Source organism: Schistocerca piceifrons, chromosome 2 (assembly GCF_021461385.2).
Source record: "Schistocerca piceifrons isolate TAMUIC-IGC-003096 chromosome 2, iqSchPice1.1, whole genome shotgun sequence".
In the NCBI taxonomy this organism is placed as follows: Eukaryota; Metazoa; Arthropoda; class Insecta; order Orthoptera; family Acrididae; genus Schistocerca; species Schistocerca piceifrons.
This window is the reverse complement of record NC_060139.1, coordinates 295,702,286-295,710,809: the sequence shown is the minus strand read 5'-3', so window position 1 is coordinate 295,710,809 and position 8,524 is coordinate 295,702,286. Positions and strand designations below refer to the sequence as shown.

The following is an 8,524-nucleotide window of genomic DNA, read 5'->3' as shown; positions in this document are numbered from 1 at the left end:
CGGATAGCGGCATTAAACCACGCCAGAAGCCAACAGCCGGGACAATAAACGAAGGTTGCAACTAGGAGAGGGGTGACGGAAAAGAGCGAAAAAGGACGAAGCCGGCTGGTCGCCGCTGACCGGTCCGTCTTCCCCCACCACCGCGGCGGCGTCGCGGAAGGGGAGGGGGGGGGGGGTGTCGCAAAGACGGGAGATACTTAATGCCCGAACCTGTCCGGATGCTACACAGTTCTGCGTGCCCCATCGCCGACGACTAGTTGCGAAACCGACGCACGCGTGACGTCTCTGTGAAGAAGCGGCCCAGAGGCTTTGCTCTCTCTCCTCAGCTGTCTGCGCCTCCAGCGTGTGTCGCGCCCACCCCCGCTGGTCATTACCTCGGTCCGTTTTTCTTGCGTGTTTCCTTACGAAGGAGTAACAAAAGAGGCGGGTTATCGCGCCCTATTTTTTAAATATATTGTCTTTACTCTCCTTTCAGTTAAAAACATAATTTCGGCTAGCCCTTTTTGAGACAAGCACGTGAATGATCGTGTTTCAAGTTCCCTGACATAAGTTTAGTTTTAGAAAGTTATAGACACCAGTTTTTCGTCTCTCAAGAGGTTACCCGTCCAAGACCTACGTGAATGCATTATAAAGAGTTTGCCAGCTGCAAAGAGACGACTGACAAGATCCTGTGGTAAGTTTCGACTGTTTTTCACTCATTTTAAGTTAACAAAGTTTTATAAATCTTTTGTTCTTATTTTTAACATGAAACCATATTTATAAATCTTTTGTTCTTATTTTTAACATGAAACCATATTAACTTCCATTTGGTTATTTAACCACGCCTCGGTGTGGTGTTTTGAACGGTAGAGTAGAGTTGACCATTCGCTAAAATCTTCGAAAATCAGGACGGTGCGAAGTAAAAACTAAACGGATGAGACTGCTCATGTATTTCAGGACTCGAACGTACGAATTAACTAGCATTCCAGCCAATCTGCTTTTTTCGAAATTTTGTGTGCGGTCTACATTCTACATCGTATTTACATCAACACGTATCATTCTGAAGTGAGTGGCTACGTCGTTGTTTATTGTAACATGAATTTAAGATTCTCATCGATCGGTTCACGGAAGAAGTATGAAGAAAAACAGTACGTGCCTCTGTGACACTTGCTACTGGTCTAATTTTACTAACACGAGTTGTACGTATAGAAAAAGTAGTAGATTCTTCGCTAAAACTCGGTCTTTCAGCTTTGTGAGTAGGTGTCCGGAGATATTAGACAATCCTCGAATATCTGCTAGCTGCGATTTCTCTGAACTGTCGTTTCGCTTTCCCGTGAAGCAAACGACCAGATGGGAGATCGTACCTCCGAAAGTCTTACGTGGTCAAAGCCCCGTGTAAGTCCTGCCTGCAGTGTGAACAAACACACTAGAGCGCAAACCAAGTATACAACGTGCAGGTAACATCATTCGAACACAAAACGCAAGTTTTTTCAGTGTGCTACAATAGACTGGATTCTGCTGTTTCCTTTACCTACAGCCTAGTACAGGTGATCGATACACTTCACATCGTACTGTTAATCCTTAATAATTTGCGCGACACCGTTAACTCCTATTGGGGCTGTTTAAGCACGCATTTTGTTTAGAAAACATGTATCAGGGATGTATTTTTTTTAAGTCATTAAACGGTGCATTCACTCGCACACCGAAATCTACAACTTCATCAGACTCGTGAACAAAACTAGATTAACACTGCAGTCAGGGTCTACTACAGTTAATATTTCCTCCGAACTCATAATGCGTCTAGATCCGACAGCATGTTACTACTGTTTAAACGGATGAAACTTTCTCATGAATTATTTGCAAATCTCAATAATTACACCTAATACTGTCGTCCAAGTCATTTTGACAATCCCGCTCCGGCTCCGGTGGGCTATTTACATCTACATCCTTATTCGCTGCAAGCCACTTTGAAATGCAAGGCAGTGGGTACTTCCCACTGAACTTCTTAGAGTTCCTTCCGGTTCCATAGTAAGTAGGATCCCGCGGGACAATTCATGTATTTCTCTGCCAGATAAGGTCTTGCAGGACGTCAGTGATGCTTACCATGGGTCAGACAGACCTGCAAGCATTCGTGATGCCATCCTTCGTATGCCTTCGATATCGCCTGTCTGTCCAATTTGGTATGAGTCCCACAAGCTGTACTATGTTCTAGGATGTGTCGCACTAGTGCTTTGTAAGCAGTTTGCTTTGTCGACTGTGTTTCTGCGCTGTCTACCACTGAGACGAATCAGCCATCTATGTTATCTACGACTGAGCCTATGTGGTCATTTTATTTCATATCCGTACATATTGTGCGACGCAGTTACAGTACTTCTACGAGCCGACAACAATTGCAACTCAGTGATATTGTGATTGTAGGATACGAAGATTTTAGTTTTGTGAAGTCCAAAAAAAAGTTATGAACGCTGAAATCAAGTTGTCAGTCTTTACACCACTCTCAAATCGTAAGAACATATACCTTAATTTTTTGCAGCTTTTTTAGACACTACTTCTAGGTTATTAATAGTTGCACCTCCAAACCGTCTGAGGTTACTGTTAACATGGTGCCCAGGTCACTGATATAAGTGTGAACAACAAGGATCTGAACACATTTCCCTGGGGCACACGTGAAATTACCTATAAATTTGTCGTTCCTCTCCAACCAAAATAATAAGCTGCGTCCTTCTCAGTCAAATCACGAATTTCGCTTGTTGCCCCGTGTGATCATGCTTTCAACATTAAGTTAAAGTGTGGCACTTTAGAGTCAAATGTTTTCCGGAAGTTGAGAAATTCTGCATACACCTGATCGGCTTTGTCTGTAGGTTTCAGCGTATCATACGAGAAAAGCGCGAGTTATGTTTCGTACGGTCGATGTTTTCAGAATCCTTGCTGGTCGGTACGAGGACGTCATTTTGTGTGAGATACCTCATTACGTTTGAGCTCAGAAAATGTTTTAATATTCTACAACAAACGCATTTCAAGGATATTGGACTGTAGTTTTGTGGATCAGTTCTGCTACTCTTCTTGAACACTGTGTGAAATGTGGTTTCCGCCAACCACTGCCCACCGGTTTTTGTTCGGTGGATCTATGGTACGTTACTTTTGAAAGAGGACCTAACTCAGCCGCGAATTCTGTGTAATATCTGACAGGTATTCCGTCGGGTCGTGGATCTTTACTTATTTTAGTGACATTATATGTTTTTCAACGCTGCTGAGACTAATATCGTTATCACTCACTTTTGCACGGGAGCGAGAATTAAGCCGGGACGACTCAGAAGAAATCAAGTAGATTCGTTTTTTCTAGATTTTATAAAAGTTGTCACCGGAAATATGTGCTGAAACTGAGATACAGTGCCGATGGATCCCGCTGCTGTGGAGCAAACACCAGCCGGTGGTGCTGTCACGTTTGTGTTCATCGTGGTGTGAAGCCTTCCGTCTGTTTACGCCTACGTTCTGCAAAAAAATGGTTCAAATGGCTCTAAGCACTATGGGACTTAACATCTGAGGTCATCAGTCCCCTAGACTTAGAACTACTTAAACCTAACTCTCCGGGCAGACGTGCACAACAAGAACGAGAAGTTAAGTATGCTACTTGCGTAAAATAGTTGTCAGAGAAATTATGTCAGAAGAGTACCACGGTGTCCAGCGCTCCAGGCAACTGCACGCACTATCAGGACACTAGTGTGACGTGCTGCATGACGTCAGAGGACGAGCAAGACGACTGCAACAGACACGGCACACGGAGGACATGTTGTGTCTGCGTCGCTTATCGATGCGCACTGTGGCTCGAGACGTTTCGCCGAGGAATGTGGGATGAGCTAGCATCTACATCTACAATCCACCAGCCACCACTAGTGTGTGGCTGAGGATACTTTGTGCAGCTCCCTACTTCGTTGCTTTCCTGTTCCAGTCGCTACTTGTGCGCGGAAAGAACTCTAGCAGGTAGCCTCTTTACCGGCCCGAACCTCTCCTAATCTCGCCTCCATGGTATTATCGCGACATATATATGTAGTTGGAAGCTATATATCGGTTGACTCCTTTAAGAACGTACGCTGTCGGAATTTTAACAGGAACAGCGCCGTCATGCATAAATCTTCTGCTGAAGCGTCTGGCGGTAAGGTCCCTTCAGTATCTTCGTGCAGCTTTGACGCTTGCCAAAAGAATTCGTAACAAAACACGCTGCTATTCTTTGAATCTTCTCTGTTTTATCTATTAATTCAAACTGGTAAGGATCCCATAGTGACGAGCCTCGTTCAAGTATCGGTCTAGCAAGAGTTTTTTTTTTTTTTTTTTTTTTTTTTTTTAGTAACCTTCTTCGCGAGTAGACTACAATTCCTGAAAATTTTTCCAGTGAATCTCAGTCTCTATATGGTCCTCCTATTTTAAATCGTTCGGTGCGCATAGTCCCAGATATTTAATTACGGTAGGAGCTTAAAAGTGAGTGGCAACGGCCTTGCCGCAGTGCATACACCGGTTCCCGTCAGATCACCGAAGTTAAGCGCTGTCGGCCGTGGCCGGCATTTGGATGGGTGACCATCCGGGCCGCCATGAGCTGGTGCCATTTTTCGGGGTGCACTCAGTCTCGTGATGCCAACTGAGGAGATACTCGACCGAATAGTAACGGCACCGGTCAAAGAAAACCATCATAATGACCGGGAGAGCGGTGTGCTGACCACATGCCCCTCCGATCCGCATCCTTATTGAGGATGACACGGCTGTCGGATGGTCCCAATGGGCCACTTGTGGCCTGAAGACGGAGTGCTTTTTTTAAAAGTAACTGATCGGCAACTGCTTAATCATACAGTACGGGTCACTTTGCCTGTTTATGCACAATACGCTGCGTTTGATTACGTATGGGATCAGCGGTCTGTCTCTGTACCTACTGTGGACCTTCTACAGTTCTTCCCAGAATTCGCTATAATTTTTTATCGTTGTAGTTTGTCTGTATACAACAGCAACGTCTGCGAAGAGCTTCAAGGGACTTCCGACGTTATCTACGACGTTATTTATATAGGGTGTCCCAGAAATGTTGTGACAAACCTCTGGGGGAGGTGCAGCACATCATAAGGATTGAGAAATGCACAGCAACCTATGGCCGCAAACTTGAGAGGTCGAAGATCCGAAAGGAAACGGGAGAGTGATTCATTTGAAACATATCTTTGGACATACAGAGTACACATGGTGTGCGACATGAATATAGCTCCAACGTTACAACGGATGCTCGAAGTCCGCACCACCAGACGCCACTCAATGGCTGTCACCGACGAAGCATTGACTGACGGAAACGCTCGTACGCTCCGGGAGGTTCTTCGATTATAGCAGCTGCAGCTGCGCAGACGATTCTTGCCACGAGATCCGTTCCAGACTCGACTCGAGAGATTTCATGACTCCCCACAGAAACAAATCAGGGTACGGTAAACCGATTAGTGAGGACGCGTCTCCCTCTAGAACTCTCGTGTACAGCACCACCCGACGGCGCACGTCGTCGTTTCCGCTCATGGATTGCTATGCAGTTCTAATCCTTATGACGTACCCCACCTTCCCTAGAAGTTTGTCACAACATCCGGCCATGGGTTTCTATGCAATTCTCATCCTTATGACGTACCCCACCTTCCCTAGACGTTTGTCACAACATTTCTGGGACAATCTGTATACAGGGTGTAAATTTTAAGTTGATAAACCAGAATAACCCAAAAAATTAGCTTCGAACGAAAAAAAGTGTAGAATCCAAAGTTGATTATTTTCTAGGGGGACATCTACTAAAATTAGCCCGCCAACCCAGCCCCCTTGGGGTGGGACGGGAGCAACTTTAAAATTTCAAATGGGAACCCCCATTTTTTATTGCAGAATCAGATTCTACGTAAAAAATTACGTACATTTTGTCTTAAAAATTGTTTTGATTCTTGGTAGTTGGCGCTGTAATTCAATAAAATCCATGTTCTTATTTTTGCTTGTAAAATGGTTACGGATAAATAAAAAATGAGTTCACTCGTTAGTAAGTAGGATGTCTGGATAGTTAGCTAGTCAGATAATTTGTTTGATAATTAAAAGTGGTGTGGCCTCATCACCATGAAACAAACAAAACTTATCCGAATCTACGGAGCCGGCCGGAGTGGCCGAGCGGTTCTAGGCGCTACAGTCTGGAACCGCGCGACTGCTACGGTCGCAGGTTCGAATCCTGCCTCGGGCATGGATGTGTGTGATGTCCTTGGTTAGTTAGGTTTAAGTAGTTCTAAGTTCTAGGGGACTGATGACCTCAGAAGTTAAGTCCCTTAGTGCTCAGAGCCATTTGAACCTTTTTTTTTTTTTAATCTGCGGAAAAAAATAATACAGTATTTGGGTCAACATTTGTAAAACTCTGATTCCTCTCTCTCAAACCCCACCCCATGGGGAGAGAGGGAGAGTTTTAGTTTTAGCGAATCAAAATTTACGAAGTAAATAAGTATTTTTTATTTATCCGTAACCATTTTCCACGCAAGAAAGAGAACATGGATTTTCTTGAATTAAGCGCCATCTACCAAGAATCAAAACAATTTTTTAAGACAAAATGTACATAGCTTTTTATGTATAATCTGATTCTTCAATAAAAAATGGGTGTTCTCATTTGAAATTTTTAAGTTGCCTCCCACCCCAACCCCGGGGGCCTGGGGTGGCAGCCTAAATTTAGCACCAGCAGATGTCCCCCTCGAAAATAATCAACTTTCGATTCTACACATTTTTTCGTGTGAAGCTTATTTTTCGAGTTATTCTGGTTTGTCAACTTAAAATTTACACTCTGTGTATTGTAAACTGTATGAGTTCTATTACACTTCCTTGAGGTACGCCCGAAGTCACTTTTACGTCTGATTGGACACATTCCTCCATTTCATCTGTTAATGCACCAGGTTTCCAATATGCTCTGTGACGCTTAAGAACCGGCACTACATTTTTTATGCGTGAGCTCTTTACTGATGAAGCAATACTGACGAACCGCGCTAATGTAAATTTACGCAAACTGCGTTACTGGCTATGTAACTAACCCCTCGTCAAGTACACCGCGAACGGTCCTGGAGAATAAACTTAGGGTGAGTTACCGAAGAAACTTTCGTTGTGGAACCTTCCATTATCCCAGGAATGTTAAATTTACATACGCACGCTGACAGTCGTACAAATATTTCACTGGGATGTAACCGGATCAGATCTTGCAGCGCATTTCACAGATAATTTTGTGAAAATTTCATCACCAGAATTAACATGTGTTAAATCACTACTTTTGAACAATTTTCGAATGCTGTTACATTAGCTGTAGAGTTATATTTTTCTTAAACGCGTCAGTGGCTTTAATATCTGCGTCGTTATAAGATTTAAGAGTATTATAAGATACATCATACGGAGTGTATTCGGAAATACGTAAGTGCCTCAATGAATGTTAGACTAATGGACTCCAATACGTTATACAGGAGGGCGCACGTTCCGCAGAAACGAAACTAATATCGGGTGTGGCGCAAATAAGTATATCAGGATCTCTGATGTTCTCATTATATATACATATCAGAGAGGTTCAGCAGCACTGCGACATTGTTCGCTGACGATCCCGTTCTATTCACGAAAGTATCTCGTACTTGGACCATCGTAAGGAATGTGCGCAAAATTTCCCCGTCATAATGAATAGCCATTCTGTTTAAATATGGATATATACTGCATAAGGTAATGCCTAAAACATAAAAAACAGTACGGCATCTGATTACAAGATTAGCAGTGAACACTTGAAGTGCGTCACGGCGTATAAGTATTTAGGAATGTCAAGAAGCGACATGAAACAGGGCAATCGCGCAAAATCACTACTATGGACAGCGATCGGAAGACTTCGATTTGGGCCTGCCGGAATGGCCGAGCGGTTCTAGGCGCTACAGTCTGGAACCGCGCGACCGCTACGGTCGCAGGTTCGAATCCTGCCTCGGGCATGGATGTGTGTGATGTCCTTAGGTTAGTTAGGTTTAAGTAGTTCTAAGTTCTAGGGGACTGATGACCACAGCAGTTAAGTCCCATAGTGCTCAGAGCCATTTGAACCATTTGAACTTCGATTTGTCAGAACGGTTCTGCGAAAATTCAATGCGTCTGCTAAGCAAGAAGCACAGACGATCCCAGAGCGACAAATCGTAGAGTATTTTTCCTGTGTCTCGAGTCTTTACCAGGTAACCATGACAACAAACATCGAGGGAATTCCGAGACGCGCTGGTAGAATCGTAACAGCTCCTAATGGACCATCCGAATGTGTAGCAGAAATGCTCGGGTAACTTAAATGGGATCCTTGGAAGAAAGACGGCGTAGTTCTTGCTGAACCGTGTTGACTAAATTTCGCGGAACTCTTTTGGAGTACGGCTCTGTGACCACTCTGCTTCCATGACCGTATACAATGCATAGCGATCACGAGAATAAGAAACATCTCACTGCGTAGACAGACATACAGTCAGTCATTTTTTCCTCGCCTAACACACGAACGGAGTAGGACATGAAATCAATAATA

The 8,524-nt window shown here is 43.9% G+C and overlaps 1 protein-coding gene across 1 annotated transcript in view; it reads left to right on the top strand.

Annotated features, from left to right (window-relative positions):
* Positions 1 to 240: 240 nt before the first annotated feature.
* LOC124776486 (sodium-coupled monocarboxylate transporter 1-like) overlaps positions 241 to 8,524 on the top strand; it is a 118,594-nt gene continuing 110,310 nt past the window's right edge. Inside the window, exon 1 of the mRNA XM_047251502.1 lies at positions 241 to 673. The gene's annotated coding sequence lies outside the window, so the exon portion shown is untranslated. The remainder of the gene's footprint in view (positions 674 to 8,524) is intronic.